A 23,265-nucleotide genomic window follows, 5' to 3' on the forward strand; every position below is an offset into this window, starting at 1 on the left:
CAGAAATTAAAAGGAATAGCAAGTTGCTATTATTTCTTACTTTTCTGTGTGAGTGGCATTTGTATGTCTCGGTCATCAATAGTATTTTCAGCCTTGAAATCTTGCACCAGACTACTGTTTCTAATACGTTTACGTTATACTATTAAAGTTAGTGCAAACCTTTCTCTTAAAAAAACTCACGCCAAATCAATGTCTAGTAAAAGCACTGTCTTGACAATTATTAACTTGATTAAATTTCCTGCAAAATGTAATGAACTGAGAGAAATTGCAGGACTCTGTTCAGAAGTGATTTTCCCCCCAAATACAATAACATTTAATTTTCATATTACTGTCATTTTTATGACAAGTAATAGTGATGTAAACATGAATAAAGCTGTAATCTGGAAATCCCCTGACTGCCCAAACAGGTGATGCATGCCCTAGTAATAACAGAGAAAACCATTTGAGTTTGCACAGACTTTTCAAAACGTAGGTATCAATGCTAGAAATAGATACCATGTAAGTACTGCACAGACTGAAGCTCTCTGAAGAAATCAGGAGCAGTTGCATGCTCTCTCTCTCCTATTGACGTGTTTCAGCCTTGATTTGAAAGGTCTGTTTTTCAGACAAGCAAGGATAGTTCATGCCTACCATACCCTTGGCCTTCCCTGCTGAGAATACCAACAAGAATGTCTCATCTCCATGTGATATTTAATCTAGACTGTAAGCCCCTCAGGGGCAGAGATCACATCTACTTGTCTGTAAAACCTAATGTGCACATATGGCAAAGAACAAATAGTAAAAAGGATCACAGGCAGTAAGTGATGTTAAGTTTTGTTTACCTTTCCAACATGAGAATATATTTACACCACATTTACTTTCCAGAATACTTAAGCCTGATAAAGCCTGTGCAACTCCAGTCAAAATGCACATAAGGGTGATGTGACACCTTTCAGTGTTGTAACATGAAGTTTATCATCAGCCTTTCTGAAGCAAAAGTGTTTTGTTAATAGTGTTTGATGTTTAAAGGCTAGTTAGGAAGACTGAATCCTTCGTTTGATCCTAATGTATATCTGATGTGACAGCTGCTACCTGATTTAAGGAGAACTGGAGAAACTCCAAAAATGGTAACAGAATTTAAAGTAAAGAATGACAGAAGTTTTCAGCTTTTCAATTTTTTTTCCCCTGTATCTTTCCCCAGTCAAAAAGCAGCATATAGTAGCTGCACACTGTCTCAGCAATGCACTGCTGAGAATTGTTAATCTGTGAATAGGGATCTGGAAAGAATGATGTTACTCAGCAGTGTGCTAATCACCTGACCACGGCAGTTAAAAATGTCTTCAACACAACAAAAACGTTCATTGCTAGCAGGCTATCACAGGGTAGGTTTGACTATTCTGTTTCCAACTGGAGGTTGTGCCAGAAAAAGCTAACGTTGCATCTTAAAAGTAATTTAAACAAGCAGCCTGCTTTGGCCAACATGACAATAATCTGAAATAATGCAGGTGAAAAGCTAAAAATTGCCTTCCAAACATGAACACCCTCTGTTGAAATCATAAAGTATGCACATGATCATTGGGTTAGAGCAGGGAGCCAGCTTTCTGCCAGTGCTGGCATAGGAGTGGAACATTATTTGGATTCAAAAACTATGTTAGATAGGACAACATTGTCTTTATGACTCATTTTTGTCAGACTGGATTCAAAACTTATACCAACAAATTTGACATTTCATACTGCTCTGCAGAAAGCAAGTAAAATGAGTCCATGTTTTAAAACAGCAGGGAAGCTTCCAGTGCTACAATTAACTGGTAACATATGCCACTGCTGCCAAGAGGATTTTTAATCTCTTTAAACATTAATGTAGCATTTTTGCTTCTGTCGCAATAAGGCAGCCATCTGTGTTTGAACCTGCTGGGAAACTGGGGATATGTTTACAGAGAGAGAAATAGAGAGAGGCAGAGAGGGAGGTAGACAGCCATGTTTCTAGACCCAGCATCAAAAATAACAATTCGAACCTTTTAAATAGTATTATTAAGGTGTCATATAGCAGTAGGAAGATTGTTAAAATGCTCAGACTGCTCAATTTTAAACTGTACAAAAAAGTAACCCCCAACCCAGCGCATATTCTTCTTATTTAATATACTTGTTTTTCTGCATAACTGTGAACACAATAAAGGATTTCATTACAGACTTATTTCCAGGAAAATACCAGTTCTGTGACTTTGAAACAAACTTCTTATGTAATATCAAGCAACAGTAAAAAGGTAAGAGCTCTGTAAATCCTTTCAGCATGAGCCTCCAATTCTGCATTTCTGTAAATGCTATATTCCAACATCAGCGTTTATTTGAATGGAGCACATCTTTCAAAGTGAATTCAATTTTTACAAAATGCAGGGCACTAGAAGTTCTGTACCCCAAAGCATATCTCCTGCATTTGCCTCTACAATCCGAGGCTAGTCTGATAAAATATCGTATCATCTGTCCATCACCTTCCTCTCCAAGGAAGAGCCTTTCTCTAGCCTTTCTCACACTACACTGGCACTAACTAATGCTCTTCTCTGGGCTTTAGCCGGGTTTCACAAACGCCATGTGGTAATCATGTCTGTCTGCCCTTCCCCTTCCTCCAAGCCCTGATACGGGTGAAGCTACTGGTAAATTCTAACTAAATATGACCAACTTCAGAAAGAATAATTACTCTAGAGCTGTCACAAAATTAAGAGATGGAAAGAAAGACAAATTTCCCCATAGCAGGAATGTCTTCCACCAGAAATACCCAGGCAATCGAGGCATATAAGCACCCAGAAACAGGCACAGTCCCACTGAATCCTGCTCTGCTGTTAAAGGAAAACGGGTTGGAGTGGCGATATTCTGGAGCAGGAAGGACTGAGGAAGAATTGAAACTTAAGTGCTGGGAGGTTACAGTAAGGAAGACAGCACTGGGCCAAAAACATATGAATCAGGCTCTCCAGGCATGTTTTTAATTTAATTATTTTTATTAGGAACTAATGTCCTCTGAGAACCAGATGCAAAAACGCAAGCTCACAGCTACTGTCTACAAACATATAAAAGGCTGTATTAGCCCTGCTTTTTTTCCTGTGTTCTGTCTACACTCCTTGGGATGACATCTTTCAAAATGTGACCAAGTCTCAGGATAGTGCTACAGATTTGTCCCAAGTGGCATGCACTTCACTCAAACCCTATCTTAAAAAATCATAACCATTGATCTCTCTTGCTTCTGGGATGATCCCAAAGCAGTTCACAGCTGCTCAGATGATCACTGCTGGCTCCAGAGCCAATGCACCTTCAATAGCACAAGCCAGCTGGACCCCACCAGGGCCAGCTGCCCCACTGAGCAACATGTGGGACGAGTAGCCACAAAAATACCTAGTTACAATGGCATGAAAAACATCCCAAACCTAGGATGGATTCCTGGTAAAATGCCACCCTGCCACAGATTACTGTAGTCTTTATGAATTCACACAGTTAGCATTTTTAATTTGGTGGACTAAATTGTTAAGTGCTGACATCCAGCATCTTTTGATGAAGCTGCAGGTGCTCAGCAGTTTAACAATGTAGCCACACATATTTGGGTCCATTTGTTTTTCCTGCCTACAGCAATTCAGGTGGGAGATTTTAAAGAAGTTAAGTATGCTTTTTGCTGTTGGGTTATTGCTGGTTGCTGTGGATATATTGACTAATGGACGGAAAGGGGATACAGGAGTGGTCTACTGTGTTATTAAGAATTGTCAAGCAGGAGATAAACCCTCTTTTAAATGGGTATGTACATAGGTTAAAATACATCAGCATGGATTTAGACACAACTGTATAAACCCTGGAGTGGTATTTTTGGCTACAGTTCCTAATTTAGTTTAAATGTAAAATGGCAATAAATAATAGTTATTTCTCACACAGACAATTAAGTACCTAATATTTATAAAATACTATGTAACACACAGACCTCTAAAGCCTGGGAAAAATCCTATACTGACTTTTTTTGTGATTTATTACATCCTATATATTTCCTGTTACATCCCATATACTACCAAATGGAAAAAAACCTATATGAAAAGAATGTCCTTCTTTCACATAATACTTATATCAATTTTATCTCTTTTTGTTTAAAACTAGCCTATTCTGAGTCCCTTCTTAGCTTTCCTGAACTTGAAACTGGCATGTACTACCTTGTATCTTTATTATCCATTGAACTCAACCATTAAAAGATAAGCGTAATGCTATGACAAATTACTTCACCTGCCAACAGTTAAGCTCTAACTAAAATTGTGAGCTGCTTGATTTTGAATCACTAAATATGCACTAAAGTCTTTAAGAGTTTCCTACCTTTTTTGCCATTATACTTCAAAAATATTTTTATCACAAACCAATTCTCTGAGAACAAACTAAGGTAATCCTGACAGACAAAAATAACGGCAAGACTACTGAGAGAAACCAAAAGGAAGGACAGCAAAATTTCTGACAATAACAGTATTTATGAGACACCTGCACAGAAGCAGTGTAATTGGTCCAGATGACTCATCACTGTGTTTTTTAAACTATTTTTTCTAGCTATTTTTTAATATTTGGGGTTTCCAGCTAGGTTTCAGCTTTACAATGACATACTGTGATTGCCTTTCTGCCAAGGTGCCAGTGAAGGTTGTCAAATATAAAGCAACACAATGGCTGGCACTGTAATAATGTTGCTTTATTTTTTTTCTTTTTGAATTTTTCAGCCTTGAGTAAACTGACCTCCATTTGATTGGGAATGTCAACAGAAGTGTTAAATAAATCATCGTATCAGCTTTTTAAAGGTGTAAAAATTAATTTAAACGTGAAAATTTGGACTCAATAAGTTGCTGATCTTTTACAGAATAGAACATTACAGGTGTTCATAACTACCCTCCCTGAAGGCCAATCTCAGTTACATGGCTTTATCTCCATTAAATCTGAGTTATTTGATAATTTGTCAAATTGAGTCATTTTCCAACAGTCTACTTTATCAACTGTTAAATATACCTCTGAATATCTGAGTTTGTTGAATACACCAGATTTGTTATTATTGCTTAGAAAGATAACAATGAATGCATCTACTGGTGTATGTGTTTTTCTGTTTCAGTTCTACTTTTGCCTTGTCCCAATCAACATTTAAGCTTCCTGGGTGCAAATCAAGACAGTTCAAACAGCCCAGCCAGTCTTTATTATAATAATAAATCAGAAACAGAATTTCAAAGATTTTCAAAGGCAATTACCTATGGATTTAACCACCTCTACTTAATTTTCTTTAAAATCTTCATTCCACTTGGTGAGTTAAACCACCACATGGAGTTCTCACATTACACAGAATGAGGCTCACTTCTTCAACTCAAATACACTTCCACATTGGAATAGACAGGATGATTTAGAAGGATAGCAATGTTTAATAGGTATAGATATTGTTAAACACTATCATGAGTATAACTAACAGTGTGAATATACCTAAATGATTCAAGATACAGCTCCTACCCATTTTTATGCCAGAACTATCAGACTTGAATGAGTAAAAGACAAAACCAGTACTAGAACTGCAGCACTAGAGCTCTCAGACATATTAATTATCTTTATCTTAGCACTCCAGTATGTGTGGTTTTTCGGCGGGTTTTTTTTGTCAATGCTGCTTTCCAAAAACTAGTGTTGTTGACTCAAATATGAATTACTGATCTTCTGACTGGAAGTTTACTAGTGCCATCTCACAGAACAGACATATAATCTTATCTCATGCAGGACACTTATCAACTGCTACAAATGTCCCGTTCAAAATCACGTCATGACCAAATTCAAAGTCCATTTCCTCTGTCATCAGTTCTCTACCATTGTCGGAACTTTCCTTACGCACAAATCAAACTGATTTTCCCCCTCTCTCTGGATCAATTTCCTTCCACAATAAAAATCAATTCTCAGTCACTTTGTCCTCCACAGTCAAAGTCAATTCCCCTCACGTTGACATACATATTCAAATACCTCCCCCTGTAACTCAACACTACTTAGTGCATGCACCATCAGCATCAATTCAACCCACAATCAAGTCTTTATGAATTGATTTGGTTTACCCACAGCCAAACAAAATTAATCCCCACTCAAACTTGCCGGATCAATTTCCCCATCCTGGCTGAAATCTGTTTCCCCTCACTGACCATTCTGTTCCTCACTTGATCACACAGAAACACGTTTCTACGCTGACTTTCGCCCTTCAGAAACTCTGGTCTCCTCCTACTAGCAGGTCCCTTTCAAGTTTTTATTCCAGGTTTCCCCTTTCTTATTTCTTGTTCACAACTGGTAGAAGTCCCAGAATACATATTCCATTCTCCTATTCCTTTGTTTCACACCTCTGTCTGAGGTCTCTTACAAGGTGTTCCTTACTAATTCCTTACTAATTCAGTGTTCCCTAATTTTCATACGTTTGTTTTTCTTCACTGTGGCTTCTTCATTCCTCATTAACACTCCACTAGTCCTCCTTTTCCTTAAAGCATCCAGTATTATTTCACAGGGCATAGATCTTACCGTGTTGGCTCCAGTAAGTGGCTAAAGCTTGGACTGAGAGTTGCTAAGGCATTAGGGGCCTCTTCTTGACAGGTAGGAAGAATAACAATCCATCCCTCTTAAGAAATTATTTCAGCAACAGATCCCAATGGCACCATCACGCCTACAGTCCACTCTGACAGGTGGAGCAAGAGTAGCCACATTTCACTTCTAGAGAATTGCAGAAGGCCTACTAGGGGTAACAATTTGGGAAGATATTTTCAATTTTAGAAAACCCCAGAATATTCCTTAAAACCCCTTAAACACCTTTTATTTTGCTGTTGGAACACAATAGGACATGGTAGGCATAGGAAGAAAAGTTTCAAATTTACATATTATGCCTTTGTAAAATAGTCTCATTGAGTCTCTCAGAGTTTGAAAAAGAACATTTTTCTAAGTGGCATTTTTTAATTTTCTCAACATACATTTAGCACAACCCCATGTCACTTTACTCTGTTTCAACTATAAAGAAGAACATTTTCAAACTCTGCCCACAGTGTCATCTTCTTAGTACCAATTACTACTATCTTGGAAAGCAATTCCAAAACGTAAGTGGTGACAGAATAAAATTAAAAAGGATGTGTCATGGAGTTCTAGTCACATGAAGTTTTAAACCTATTCATGTACAGGAATGTATTTCATTTAGAACTGTAGGATGTTCTTAATATCTGGAATATTTTCCTTTAAAAAAAACCTATGCAGTGGTACACTAAGTTTAGTTAAATATAAGTTGAAATACTGCATTGGATCAAGGAATTAATTCTACCTGTCCCTTTTCTTCGCTTTTATTTTCCCTTTTTATTCCCTTCTTATTCACTTATTTTGCTCAAGGTACTAGTACTTTCTTACATACTGATCTTTTAAGATTTCAATACATAGTTCTTGGAAACATATCCCAATTGGTGGAAAACTGTCACAATTCCATTAACTATCTTCTCTGAACACCTCAGACCCAATCCTTCCCTCTAACAAATATTTGTGGGATGTCAATTTTTACAGATGGACTCTAAAGAAAACCCACCCACTCATCATATGTCTCTCATGGTATTTTTATACCTTTTTGTGGATTTTCTTCCAGTCTTTTCTGATTATGTTTTGAGAATAATTGTTCTATAGCTCAAGAAAAAAGAAAAATGAAAACATAACCAAATATTCTAAAATAACATCCACCCAGAATTTCACTACCATTCAGCTTTTGAGTAAGACTTTAGCTAGAGTTAGATACATATGATAGAAAAGTGCATGCAGAAAACAAATGAGATCAACATTCCAGTTTTGGTGTGAAAGTATTAGATGTCATATCCAGAAACTCTAAGATAAATTATGAGGTCTGATGACATTCACCTTGAACTTTATTCCAATGCATAGAAATGGAAGGCCTGCAACTGCCGTGGCTAGACTGTGTTAATGTGCTAATGTAACTTGATTCAATTTTTTTTTGACAAACACATAATGATACTGATCACAGAATTATACTCATATCTCAGTCACTTCCACAATCCTGGTCTATTTGATACAAATTTCAGAAGACTTCGCTCTTTCTAGCATAAAAAAAAAAAGGGCTTTCACCTTTATGGTTTTTTCCTCAAAATGAAATTTACACAGGTTTTGGAGGAAGTATTTTTATTCATTCATGATTGTCTTTAGCTATTGCCTCTACCAGCAGTTAAAAACTGTAATACTTTTACGTGGTCTGTTTGTTTTGAAACTCAGTGCAAAAAAAAGGAAAACCTTTCAACAATCATCCTAAGTGCAAATAACAAAACAGTTATTTTGTTGGCGTAGCACTAGTCATGGCTGACTGCTTTCCTGGAAACCTGCTGTATGAGGGTTCCAGTTCCACCCTCTTTATAAATGCATTAGTACCTATTGTTTTAGCACCAGGTGCACATGTTTGTCTACAAATTATTTTCCTTCTGAAGGCCAAAGAACAAAAGCCAAAAACCCCTAAATTGGAAAATAACCTCATCCAAGCTCATATACAGGAAATCCAACCCTCTCAGCTATATCATTCCAAAAAAGCGTGAAGACAACACAAGGGAACTGCTATATGTGCATTATGGAGAGAAAAAAAGGACAATATTTACTTAAGAAAACGTATACAGACTCACCGAGAGATTAGGGGAAGAAACGTTCTTTCCTTTTACAGCAGGCCAGTGTAAGTCTCTTATGAGCCACACTGCCAAAAGATGCAGGGCACACAGAGGTAAGGGACTCACTTCTGACAGCAGTTTCACCTGGGAAAACTCCTGCAAACCTTAGTGTGACCCTGGAGCTTCCAGCACTAACGGGGACATTCTCATTGCACTGAGCAGCCTCATGAAAGCTGACGTAGCCCCCAGTGTGTTCCCAGCCACTGTCCTTCCTTCATACAATAACCAGAAGTAAGGTATCTTCTGCCTTGCCCTGTGACTTCTGAATACATTACTTATTTAGTTTGAGATACATCTGTTTACCCATTTTCTTCTCAAGTACCAAGTCTTTGGTACTTTGTCTTTGATTTCAATAACAGTTTGATCTCATTATTTAGCAATAAGATAAAAATCTGAAGTCTATTTTATCACTCATTTTATCACAGGTCTTGCTGTACAGTCAGAAAATTGAAATTGCTGTGTTAAATGACTGTGCTTAAAATGCTGATGCTTTGGTTTTGCCATTTTCTTTTTTCCTCTCCAAAGACTTAGTTGAAACACTGCACAGCTCAAGTGTTGTACCCATGTGAAAAAGGATCAGATTCATAAGAAGAAATAGATGAATGGCACTAAAAAAAGTGAAAATAATTTAAATTTTATAGGAATTTTTACTGTGATTTCACTCCTGCATTTCAAATTAAATAAATCCTTGTAGCTCCTTGTGATTACATATTGTAATGACGAACAATGGATATAGTGATCTGAAACAGTTTTGGAAATCATCACACAGCAAATCTACAGCAGATATCTGTGCCTTAAGTGTTAATTGTCAAAAGCTATAGAGAAATCCAGCCAGGTATTAACAGTTTTCTGCAACTCTGGTTTTCCAATTTTGGATTATTTTAAAGAAAACAAAATATTAAGACAGACTTTTGACAACTTACATAGAGTCACCTAAGAGTAGAAATTAATCCTCTTACTGATAGTATAACCTGCGGCACCAGTGCTATTAAGAAGCAGGTATTAGTCAGGATACAACCAAATTAAGATTTCAGCTTAAGCTTCCATATTTAGAGATCTTTAAAGATCTGACAGTGCTACTCCTGCAACAAAAAACTATGAAGAGATGCAAGGTAATTACACGTACCATAAGAATTTGGGAAGGGAGGGACTTATCCTAACAGATCAGTACAATGTTCAAATCTACTGAGCAAAGTCACTCTTCCATAGGGAAGTATTAAATTTAGAAAAGCCATTTCAGTCCTATGCAAAGTTAAAAGTACACATGACTTTTGCCTATAACCTCCTTTTGCTTAAGATCACACAGATAATTTCAGCAGCTCAGAGGAGGAAAACAATGTGTTATAATTGCTAATAGTGGTTTCCACAAACACAGTTTGCTGATTTCTACATTAAACACTTCTTAGAAACCCTCCTTCCTGTTGAGAAGCACAGGCATGGGCTTAGTATTCAGGGGTACAGGTACCTATAACTTGTGCATTTGATTAGCTTTCACTGAAATATGCTGATTGGCTCAGTAATGACACAGTTCACAAATAGACATCTAGAGAGTCATAAAAGCTCTAAGCCATACCGGCAATGTTCACATCTGAGGCAGTGACAGAGAAGTCATCAGGTGGAATAAAAGGGGGAAAGATACTTGGGAGCCCGTAGATAAGTTTGTGCTCAGAGAAAATACAAGAAGAAAGGAATGGGAAAAAGGAGTTTACTGAGAAGGGCAAGAAGCTTTAGAAATGGAACGTTTTCACTTACATTTTTACCCATCCTGGTTCAGTGTGTCACCGGTCACTCAGCATACAAGACCATCTCTCCTGTGAAGAACCTCCAAGCACTTTCTCCTTCCATGATGAAGCTCTCTTTCCAAAGGTCCCTTTTCCAGTCTCAAAAAAGTAGTCCTAGGTAGGTAGGTCTGTGGGTAAAAAAGGTGGATGTTTACTCTGCATGCGCTTTGAACCACTTGCGCATAGGAACGAATGAGGCAGAGTAAGGAAAAGGTAATAAAAGTCACAGTGAGAAGGCCCATAGTCAGGCAGTCTCTTCCTCTAGAGGTGGACTACTGGGTTTAAATGAGTAAATGAATCTCAGCTGTCAATAACAAGTCATTTTCTTCTTTAGTTATATGTAAAACAGAAAATAAGAAAATTTTATTGACTTCCTAAGGTAGGCTCCAGAAATGTCTCGTACTTGTTGGCTGGAGGAAATAGTGGAGCAGGGGAGCACTGCAAACTCACCTGAAGTGCAGCAGCAGAAAGCATGAAATGAAGCCAAATCAATTATGCATATGTAAACTGCTGCTACCAGGGAGGATGCAAGTCACTCACCTGTATATTTGACTTTCCAAATTATTAAGGAATGTTGGGAAGGAAAGTAATCGGTCTTCGGGGTGATGGGATCAGGTAAGTAACTAGGAATCCAGGTGGGAGCAAAAGGGAGACAGGAACACTTTTCTGCTTTTAGAGGGAGTTTTGTCCCCTATAAAAACAGCACTAGAAGTAACAGTAGGTGAAAGGAAAAACCTGAGAAATAAGATACGATTCCACAGTTTGACACAGATGGAGGCAATTGTCTTTTCTCCAGTCCCTTAAACCTCACATCAGAGGAAGACAGTACTATGCCAGTCCTGGAAGGCAAAGGACGGGCAGCAGCTGTTTATTGTGTAGGAACAAGAGAGGAAGGATGGCCAGCCCTGCGCAGGTTCTGAGGGGAGGTGAGTTCATCGAGCTGTTGCACAAGCGCGGCCCCCCCTTGCTGCCAGGTACATGCCACCCCCTCGGCCAGCCCGCTGGCTCCAGACTAGCCCCTGCTGTTCCTACAAACAGTAATTGTGCAATTGTGAGAGAGAAAACAGACTCTAAGTGCAATTCCTAATTGCCCTTCAGAGGCCATTTCAGTTTAGTTTAGGAATTAGCGCCTATTACTCATCATCTCTATAATGACATAACAGTAAAGAAAGAAAACTTAAGAAACTGTTTTGCTACATTCTCAATCTATTTGTATTTCTGTACTATGATCTGCTCTTAAATATTTAACTTAGATATACTTCTGAAAAAATTTACTTTTTTTTTCCTATTTTGTGACTGTAACTGGGCCAATACATGTTATTTTCAACCATTTTCAGTATTACATTTTCCTCTCTTAATATTTGTTTTCAAGTATTGTTATTGGTGCAATTTTCCAGAGCTCAAAGGAGTGTGGAAATTTCATATTCCATTCAGCACTTTCTCATGAGATATGAAAAGAGTATTCATAGAAAGCAGTTGTATTTGGGTTTAACATTGTTAGCGTTTCCTCTCATGAGGGATATTAAATAATTTCATGCACAACTGCTCAAAATATTTTTTAAACTTCTGTAAACATAAGATTGCCAAAATCTAACATATGTTATGTGGTATTTAATCCTCAAGAGGAACTGAAGGAACAAAACACTTCTGCTAAAGTAATTAATAAGCACCAATACAGATACCTAGAAGCTGTTCCATCAAAATGAATCATATCCTCCTGCAAGTCACACCCAATATTTAGCAGTCTAAAAAAGAAAATTCAATACACAAGAATGCTGGCTAAAACGAGTGCTGAAATCTTATGTATCGAGATCAAATCACCAAAGCTGTGCTACCTTCTGGTGCTCCTGAATTAGGAAAAATAGGGAAGTTATTTGTAGAAAATTAACTTTGCGTATGAGAAATCTGTTTTGGCACAGCACACAAATCCCGTGGGGACTGGCGATTAAGGTTAAAGTGTATGCTAATGAATTATTGAAAGTAAATTAAAAACCAGGAGAGTTCCCTAACTCCATTACATTCAAAAAGGTATTTTTAGTTGCCACTTACGGAAGTGACACACAAGTCTTATTTTTTGTTTTACTGCAATTTATAGTATGCAAGATTCTCTGTTAAGTGAACCCCATTATAATACTTCATAAGTATTACAGTACTTCACATATTTATTCCTAATATTTTTAAAGCAAAAATAGAAATGGCTGATAGTGAAGTTAGGGGAATAAGCACAGGCCATGTGTGAATCTTTTTACTCAACATAGACTTCCTCAGGGTGTAACAAAAAGTTAGAGCTCTTTCTATCAGTTCCTCGGAAAAGCTCTTGCCTGTAGTTACTGGACAATGCTGTTTGTTTAGGGTTACAGGAAAATGCTTCCAGTTTAGGATCCACAGCCTCAGACCTTCTTTCACCTTTCACTCCTTTCCCTTCAATGTGCTAAATAGTGTTTCCTCTATAATACCTTTGTGAAGACGCTGTTGGTGTCAGTGAGAATGTCCCCTTGCATACTAGGCAGAGCACTTATCAAAGAAGAGACCAGAATCAATTTGCTTGTTAGGGTTGAAAGTCACATCTGCCTTGGGACACTGCTCCACCTGGCCTCAAAGGAGAAAAGGAAAAGGTATTTTCTCTTCCTTCTTTCAAGTATAACAGCACAGAGGAAATAATTTAAAATTCAATGAACCAGAGAAGGAATAATGGGGAGAGTTTGCACCTTAACTGATGAGGTATTTCATTGGATTGCACTGCTGCTTCTCAAGTTAGAACACTTAACTGTTTTATCCTGCACTGAATGAGCGCTTAAAGTAAAAAATAAAAATCAACTTCTGAGTCTGTATTTGAATCATGGACAACTCCATAGGTGGTGTCACTAGGGCTGCAAACTCATACTCCTTCATTGTCTTAATATTCCACATATATTTTTTTTTTATTATTTACCACATGAAAGTTTTACACATAAAATCTTAGTTTATATATATTAATATTTTAATTTTCACTGTTTAAAATAATGTAATTTTTTATGAATTATTTGGATTTTGTTCTGTGTTTCATTTTAAAGTAATCTTTACAGTAATCTTTATTGAAAGGTAATTCCAAATAAAACATTTATTTTTGTTGATTCTTGGTTTTATTTTTTTTAATCCTCTTGATACTGAAGACAGAAGTTTCAATGGTTTAAGATTTTAGTAATAAAATCCAAGGCCTCAGTAAAATAAAACACCTATATTTCTTCATCTTCACAGGATAAAGAATGGAAACTTCCTGCTTACAGCTTTAAATGCTGTTCAGGTCAATTGCCATGTAAAAGACATTATCATCATTAAATAATGCAGTTCTTATTGTTCAAATCCAAAAAGTTATTTCATTCAGTTTCATTATTTGGTCCGTGTTTTGGTAACCTGAATGCAATAGAAGTAACATAGAAATTGAAATTTCTTTTTCCTTTACAGAAGGTTCCCCCAATTCAGTACTGAGAATATCAGTTGAACTGTGTAACTAACTGTCGCTGCTTTTTTTCATATCTGCTTCTGCTGTGGAAATGTTCTGTACACTTTTGCAAAAATAATACATTAATTTACATTAATAACATAACTACTATACTATTACAAGATTCTTCCCATTACCACATCTGCACAGGATCTATCCCCGTGGATCAAAGCCAGCACTCTTCTAGCTGGAGTTTCACTGCTTGCGCTAGGGCACGATTTAGCTCACTCAATAGAGATAAGTATGATTTATTTATTTTTATTCTTAGTTGAAGAGGCTCTTAAATATCTTGACCACAAAGCAAAATAAAGTGGCCATGAAATTTTGGTTCATCAGTGGATGAGGTGTACATTAACTTAAGCTGCCTGTGACTAAACAGGCTGAAGCCAGAGCAAGCTTAATTAAATAGATGGAAGAACTTAAGAATCAGATTAAAGAACAGGAGATGAAAACTCCATGATTCTGAACCCTTAAGGGAGTATTTATAGAACAGGTGTTTGTTCAACAGATACAATTTTTGTATCTTCTACACAGGATGTAGTTCAGCAAAGTACGGTTTTGAAGGTTTTAAAGATCAAAACACACTTTTTAATAGAAAAAAGAAGTGGGAACTGCCTAGGTAGGCTCCCTTTCAACTATATCACAAATTTACTTTTTCACTAAACATAAAACTGCTTCTAACATTGCATTTTATCTTATCTTTATCTTATTTTTTTTCTTATTTTGGAAACAACGATAACATTGCATTTTATAGATGCTCTTCTTATTTTTTTTCTTATTTTGGAAACAACGCAGCTCTTCCCCCAACACCAAGACTTTCGGATCCACTCATCACCTTTGATTCACCAAGCAGTAGAGGTCTCAAAGATACAAAGCTCAAGAATTATGAAAATCGCCAGCTCAAGAGGAAAACCACTGTCGCTACAGAAGGAAAGCTTGAGATTTCCATATTATAGTTCTGTTTCACCAAACAGTATATTTTATCTGCCCAGTGAACACATGCCAGCTGCTCACCCACCACAGCGTGGTGGTGCTTTCTCCAGCCAATAGCTAGAGGCTGTTGGAGCTTGATGACACCATCTCATGGGCTGGTGGGCAAAGAAGTACTGGGCACAAAGGAAACTCTGATTCCAGGTCTTCTGTTTTGTGAACATAATGTGAATGTAAGACACGCATTTGCAAGAAATCAGGCTTCCTTGTTTCACAAGGTATCCTTCTAGTTTGTCATCACATAGCAATTCTTTGTTTGTCACAAAGCTGAAGCTGAAATAGTGAAAAAACAGGTTCTGAAAGAAGCTGCACTGAGAACTTTGCATTTTTCACAGCTCGGCAAACACTGGCATGGAAAAAGCTCTGCTAACATGGGCCACATATTTGTGCTGAAAATAACACTTAGCTGTAGACATACACATCAAGACAGAGATGCAAAAAATTCCAAATATTTTTCCACATAAATTCAGAATGACAAAATATCATCTGCTAACACAAAGCAGAATAAAAAGAACAAAATCTCATTTTGCTAGGTATTTAAGCTCAGTAACTATCTAAATGAAAGGGCATTTTGACTTCCCAGTTTTAAGAAACCAAAATTTATAGCAGTATAGTAGGAGTCTTCAAGGTCAAAAGGTATATAGTCTGCTTGCTGCAATATAATCTGACATGATAAATCATGTACAAGCAGCCAGCAGTGCTGCTATCATGAATTTGTGGGAGAATAGAAAATTCTTTTTACAAAATATTAATTAAACCATATAGCAATTTTCATTTTTTATGTGTTATGTTTTACTGCTTTGTTTTTCCTTGACAATAAACAATCTTTAAAAAAAAGCTCTTTCTCTTTCTTATCTCTCCTCCAACAAACATTATGCCACAGAGAAAAGACTGCTAATAGAAAAGGTTTAGAGAGCACAGGTAGAGGCTTTCTTGGGGTCTATTCCAGTACCATTTAAAAAAGATTTTCATGAAGTCAGAAAGAAAAAGTGACACGTATTCTGTCTTTTTTGTTGTTGTTGTTATGAAAAGACACATCTATAACATTCCTGAGGATGACGGCAGAGTATCAAAGCTTTCAGAAACCCCTTAAACTGCTGCTTCCTCTATTTGTATTTCACCTAAAGGAAGAAATAATTAGAAGATTGAAAAAAAAAGTTATTGAATTTGTTTAGTGCTAAATCCTGCAAATATGTTAGGATGGTTGAAAGCTATAAAGAACCAGAATCTCCATAAAAACAGTGACGTAATACAGGAGCTGAAAGATATGTTTTACAAGACACAAAAGCAGATCCTAAAACAGCCTACGCCATGATTGAAGGAGTGGGAGGGAATTTGAGTCTAGCATGTAAAGTCTTCAATACAAGCTTTCATGAGCAATATAGACCAATAAAACTGCAATGAATAATAATTAAAATGGGAAAAATATACAGTGCATTCATCAAAACAAAGCAGCTGAGAATCACCTTACTCTCAGATAGGATGGGATACAGAGAATCAGAGTGAATTTCATTATTTACAATACTAGCTTTCAGTTGTACTGCCAGAATTGGCTTTCAAGGTGCTGCAGATGAAATGCTGATTTCCCCCCTCCCAAGTTATACAGTGTGCCCTAAGAAGGCTGACTTCAATCCATTGCTGTGAGAGGGAATTTTTTTCAACTCAAAAAAAAAGTGGCCATTGCTTCTTACATTATTCTAAGACCTCATACCAGAATGAGTATTAGTGATTCTTTCTTTTTTCCATTATTATTTTAATTTTTCAGATGGCATCATGTCATGGCACTCTATACTGCTATGTTATAGTTCATGTTCTTGGTCATTTATAAACAGGTATTTTAAATTTCTCTTTATGATGATCTTTTGGTGAATTTAGATTACTTCTATCCATATTATTTGTTCAATGAAATGAGGGTAGACAAAGCTAGAGATAGTTACAAAGGTGGGAAGCAGAACAAATCTCAAGGGATGAACCTGATCCGTTCCCACTGTATTAAACAGACTTTGCTGCTGACTTAATTAAGTGGCTCTAAATATGGGGGAAAGGTTGCCTCTCAGCCTTCTGGAAGTTTCTCCCCATCTACTTTTTTTATTGCACTTCTTGTGTGTATTTAAAGAGAGTTAGAAATTCTATGCATTCAGAAAAAGAATGAAAAGCTAACTGTGCTTGTTACCTGCTGCAATTGACTACATGTAATTGCTAAAACTATTATTTTCCTTTTTTATATCTGTTAAATGCTGACGTTTATGATATGTATAGCCCCCTTATTTGACACTCTTTAATGCTATTTCCAGTGTTAGCTGGTGCCTATAAGTAGCAATAATGAAGATCAGTATGTTTCACTCATTCAGGACAACTGAAGATACTCACATTGGCCACTTACTTCTAAAGGAAACAACTGTTTGAACACCTCAAAAGTAAATAATTGAAACAAAGGTATGAAATAAAGATATTAATTCTAATATTTATTTCAGGAATAAATTATTACTATGATGCACTTTCATAACAATAATACATAAATGCTGACCTGGGAAATCTAGGAAATACCTGCCATTTCTATTGGGACTATCACTGACCGTATCAGTATTAAGAAAAGGAAAGAATGACTTGACTAAAACAACCCTTCTCCTTTATTTCATGAATGGCAGGAGTGAAGTATTTATTAGCCAACTGTATACATTTTGCACCTTATTGCATCTATACTCTAACTCAGAACACCTGGGCCAAATGACCATCTGTCTTTTAAGTTGCAACATCAAATGCGCTGTGGCTCCCCTCCCTAAGCAAACTCTAGCAGGACACCACATTATGGATGTTAAAAGCTCTCATTTTTACACAAAAAGCCTAGTAGTGGCACTTATTAACTAAGAAACTATTTTGACTCTTTTTATATGGTGAAGCTTGAAAACATTATCCCTGTGAGGGACATATAAATGGAAATTAGATGCTGCTTTTTGCCCAGAAAGCAAGCAACTATCAGCATCATTGAATCTTTGGCTTTTTCTTTTCTTTTTAATTCTTTGGAACAAAAAGGCCAGCTGGCAGTATTTCCATTTCTATTATTTTCTCAAGATTTAAAGAGTAAGCCACACTCACAATTACCATACATCTAGATAGCAGACAGTCAGTGTGTAATAGATAAATCTACCAGCATTGGTGATCAGCCTTTAGCTTTTGAGAAGAAATCCTGCTCATATTACACTCATAATTTAATTTAAAATATATCATATTAAAATTAAATGCACCTCTTAAATCTGGTGTTATTCTTCATTCCACTTTTTTTTTTTTCTCTGGGTGTGATCATATTCATCATCAAGTTTCTCTGTCTTTTGTGTCCAGTGAACTAGAAATAGCTCAACGCAGTTCATCTGACTTACTGAATAGGTGCCTTTGCTATAACCAGGGGCTAACAGAGCACATCAAATATTATTTAGAGTCACTAAACACAGAAGTCTGTAGTAAATGCAAGCTGTTATACTTCAGGCCAGATTTACTATTCATGTAAACAGGTATAATCCTGACTTCAAAGACTGAGTAATTTGCAAGGAAACTAAGGCTCCTGTAGAATTTATAAATTTGGGAATGGTACTGTCTTATGCATTCTTATTCACCCTTATAGGTCTACGGGTCCTGTACTCTGTGAAAACTGCACAGGGACTGGCAGAGCCTCTAGCTCTAACACAGAAAGCTTCTCCAATTCCATAGAAAGGGGGAGAGAAGTCCTAACTTAAGTTCTAACTTCCAAGCTCTGAACTGTAGACATCCTCTTCTCAAGAACGTTCTCAGTATCTATAGAAGCAGCACTTAGAAATTTCACAGAAGCCAGACTGGATGCTTTTTTGCTCCCAAACACCTAATAGTCAGTGATAAGAGAGCAAAAATATAAGCTCTTCTGAAATAAAGTACTTAATACCACTGTTAAATTCTGCAGAATTAGAAGAGTTGCTAAAAATTTAGTTTCGTGCTTTTCACTGGCAAACATGACCTTCACCCATAGTTAACAAATAACTGCAGCTTGCTCAAGTAATTTCAGAAAACAGTGTTTTAATAATAAACCTAATTGCTAATATTTATAATTAAAAATGCAGCATAAAACCAGACCTGGTTGTATCTTTATGCTCCTTCAAGAAATAGACAGCATATTTTTACAGCCAAAAGCTCATTTGGTTTTTAGGGAAGTGGCTTGGGAGCTGGAACATCAAGATTAAACTCTGAGTTGTTACACACCTCCTTTCTATTCTAGGTCTATTCTAGGACCTTTCTATTCCCTACCCTCAAAATACAGGTAGTAAAACTATTCTAAGTCAGAAAGGTATCAAATTCCCAACAGTTAACATTCCAGCCATAATGACCAGAAATGCCCACATACACGTTTTTGAAATTTGTAACGGGAATATCCTGTTAACAGCAAGAGCAGCTGCCATGAAAGAGCTATGCCGGGGTATCTGAGATCAGCACCAGCACCAGTGCCTCACCAGCAAAGGCCTTAGAAAAGTATGCCTTTCATGATAAATGCAGACCAAAAATTAGTATGATTAACAAAGTAATCCATGAACACCAATTCAGTCATTATATTACTGCTACTAGTCTCTAGAACTATTTCTTTACTGCAGATCTCTCTTTTTGGTACAGACCAAAATGTTTGTTGCTATGGAAGTTGAGCTACCTTGCATTCAATACAGCTAATATGTTTGCTATACAATTAATAATAATGAAGGAAAATCCCATGAAGCATTTCTATTTTAAATCCCAAAGATAATCATAACGTTAATGCAGAGGTTTCCAAACTTTGAGCCCAGCACTTATAAATGGAAATGGAAGGGAGTTCAAATGCATATGGTCAAAGATCTACAAAGGGATCTGGGATTGCATCCTTTCACATGAAGTAATTAAGGGCAAATCAGGAAACTGCCATCTCAACAGAAAAATACATAGCTGCAACTTCTAAGCTTTTAAATGTTTTGGTTAGTCATTGAATAAATGAATCAGCAGCTCCTAATTTTCAAATGTAGCCAGTTGGTTTACAGAGTGACCAGTTTACAAACATTGTAAGTACCAAGAGTCTTTGCTCAAAATAGCACAATTTCTAAAGAAAAAAACAATTTGGTGGTCATTACTGCAAGATTCTTTTTTTTTTTTTTTTTTTTTACAATTGAAACCTGTGTCTGTTCACCTGGGAAGAATTTTAATACAGAAGCATTTTAAACGTTAACACCTACATAATAGCCTACAGAATGTGCCTAATAAAGGCTGATTTAGCACTGTATTTGATTAAACTGTATCTCCATCCACAGAAGGTAAATGGATTCTTAAATTACTAGGGATAATTACAGCCTACAAACCTCATAGACCTTTTGCATCAGTCCCTGTGCAATGAATAAGGCGGCAGCTCCACCCCATCTAACTGTGTACCCTGAGCTGTACACGCAATGCTGCCATGTTATCTCTGTAGGAAATTAAAACAAATGAATCAGTTAAATCTTACAACGTACTCCACCTTCCAAAGGCCTTATAAGAGGCTTAGTAAGTACCCTACCCAGTGCTGACACTGTGCAAAGCAAACATCTCTCGATACTACAACCACTGAATCCCCTTTCAGAAAGAGAGCAAACCCACAATTACATCACTGGATACATTTAAAACTGCGCCAAAGATCATGTCATGACAGTTATCATGACAGGGGAGAAAAATGTTATTGTATCAGTATTTCAATCTTCTAAACTACCTATATTCCAACATCTTCAAGAGTTACTGGTTATCAAGTTATCAAAGTTATCAAGACCTTCTTTAATCATTAACACCAGAAAAATAAAACATGACTTGTTCTTTTTTGTCAATCTATCTGATGCTTCTCCGCTTACACATAGTAGTACTAGTAACATACAGCTACCCTGCAATTCAGACATGGTAGATGATTTGTAATTCAATCATAACTTGTGCAGAAGTTCTCATCTTTGAAATGACCCCAAAAAAGGAGACAATATAAATTCATAGCAGCAGCAGAACAAAAAGAGGTTGTGGTTTCTGGTGTTTGTTTTTCTTTTTTTTCATTGAACAAATAAAATACTGAACAGCTCAAATGTTCCAGTAAAGCTAAGTTAAGCTGAAATTTTAGTGGGCAAAATAAGGTTGTTTAAAGTAATTTCACCTAAACATAAAGGAAAGTTTAGCAGATAGAAGGATAATTGTTAGATAATTATTGAAAAAACAATTTTATTTAAAATGGACACATCCTAAACTAAAGGTTTTTGTAGTAATGATGTACGGAAGCTGATTTTTAGACAGAATCAGACTAAAATACAGATTGTATTTTGATATCACATTTTCCAACTCCAGTTAAAACAAAGAAGGCAGGAAGAGATTTGAGGACTTTTGAATCCCACTCGGCATGCTGTAGTCAGTCTTCTAGAAAGGACAAAGTGAGAAAAAAGGGGCCATAAAATGTTTTCTTTTTTGATAATGGGAGAAAATTGTCCAGTTTCCAAATTTGTTGTTGACTTTGCTGATAAGAAATCTGCTGTTAATGAAACCTTTGATGATAATTAATTTAACAGCAAAAAAAGTGATTCATTGTCTTTTAATTTAATGCCAAAATTTACCCTTTTTACTGGTATTTTATAAAATGTCTGTTTCCCTTGAAAAGCCCCTAGGCAATAATTTTAAAGTCTACAGAAAGTAGAGAGAGGAAAAGGAAAAGATTTGGCAGGACACTAATAAAAAAAAATAAATTAAGAGGTTTAAGCCATAAGATCTTGACAAAAAAATATCTATCAAATGTTTATTACTTTTAGAAATGCTCTGTTAACACACTATGAGAAAACTTAGGGTATTACAGTAGCACTTACGTCTAACTCCACAGCTGTTAAAACTCTAGCACAAACTTTGATATATTTGGTTCCGCATCACTTCTGAAGCATACCCGAGTATTATTCCTGTTCTAAAGACACAAAAAACTAAAATGCAAGGGACTGGGTCCATCTCACCTAGTTTTAGACATCTAAATGAAGCAAGTTAGAATCTCCTGTTCCTTTAAGGATAGTAAGAAAGACAAGCACATCTACACTGTTAATTTTATGATTCAAAGGGGCTCCTGGAGATGTTTGTCTTCATTGACTGTAGAGGAGACTTATAACAGTTAAGGACCTAAATTAGTCACCCCAGTTCAGTACTTAAAAGTTAATCTGGGCTAAAGCATCTTAGAGATTGTCTTTGCAACATGACAACTACAGCAGAACTGGGAACAGGACCTCCTCAAGATTCTTGTCAGAAATACCCCTGATAAAAGAATCAGTCAGAAAAAAAACCCAACAAAATAACCCTCCCTTCTTCCCAAACTACCTTTTATAAATTCAAATCTAGAGAACGAAGTTACATGTAACTGGATCAGTGAGAAATCACTACATACAGCACCAATAATTCACTGTGTCAAGTCCTAATTTATCCTTGCCTGTTGGGTTTCCCACACTGTGCTAGTGCTGTTGCAGAATCCTTTCAGGTACCCCTAACACCCACAGCCCCGCTCTAATGTCAGTCTGTGCAGCACCGGCTCAGCTCTCCCACCGTGCACTGCAGCTAAGCAGAAAAAGGGCTGTCTGATCCCAGTCTGAACTACATTAAGTTGCTTACACTGGCACTAAATCAGCCCAGAAGATATGTTTCATGTTATTCAGCTCTGCAGAAAACAAGCTATCCAAAGAGAATTTGGTGCACATCTGTAGATGGACATAGTATGTTCCATTTTGTGGGGCGATTCCCATACAGTATATTTTTTCCAAGCAAATCTGATCAACAACTTTTGCTTGCATCAATACCTTTTAGAAGAATAAAATAAACATGAAGAAGATCAACTGGCATGTAAGCAAAAAATCCAAGCAACATGACAAATGAAGAATGTGTTGGAAAAATGTTAGTTCGGGTTTCAGTATTTCATGTCACGGATGTAGAATAACTGAATTCCTATTTTTAATTACTGTTTTATGTAGTAGTAGTAGTACTAACTCCAGAATGAGTGAATGATTTAAAAAAACAAACAAACACCATATCAAATGGAGCTTAGTAGGAAAGAAAAAAAAATGACTACATTACTTTTTTTGTTTTTGTTTTCTCTAGGCCAAGTATTCTAGTGTTATGACTGAGGAATCCAACAGCCGTAACACAAATTATGCAAAAAGGAAAAAACAAATTCCAGCAGATTTTAGATTGGAATAGACATTTAACTGCCATGTTCCCTAGCACTGAATGAATGATGTTCTGAGGGTGGCAAATGAAATTAAGGCTTGAGGTACAACATGTAACATCGCTACAAACTACAGTGTGATTCTGGACCTATCAC

The 23,265-nt window shown here is 36.5% G+C and overlaps 1 long non-coding RNA gene across 1 annotated transcript in view; it reads right to left on the bottom strand.

Moving 5' to 3' along the window:
* LOC106895637 overlaps window positions 1-23,265 on the bottom strand; it is a 190,344-nt gene that overhangs the window by 34,806 nt on the left and 132,273 nt on the right. The window contains exon 3 of the long non-coding RNA XR_001413471.1: window positions 10,434-10,590. This is a non-coding gene — a long non-coding RNA (uncharacterized LOC106895637). The remainder of the gene's footprint in view (window positions 1-10,433; window positions 10,591-23,265) is intronic.

This window comes from Calidris pugnax, unplaced genomic scaffold (genome assembly GCF_001431845.1).
Source record: "Calidris pugnax isolate Ruff unplaced genomic scaffold, ASM143184v1 scaffold38, whole genome shotgun sequence".
Classification (NCBI taxonomy): domain Eukaryota; kingdom Metazoa; phylum Chordata; class Aves; order Charadriiformes; family Scolopacidae; genus Calidris; species Calidris pugnax.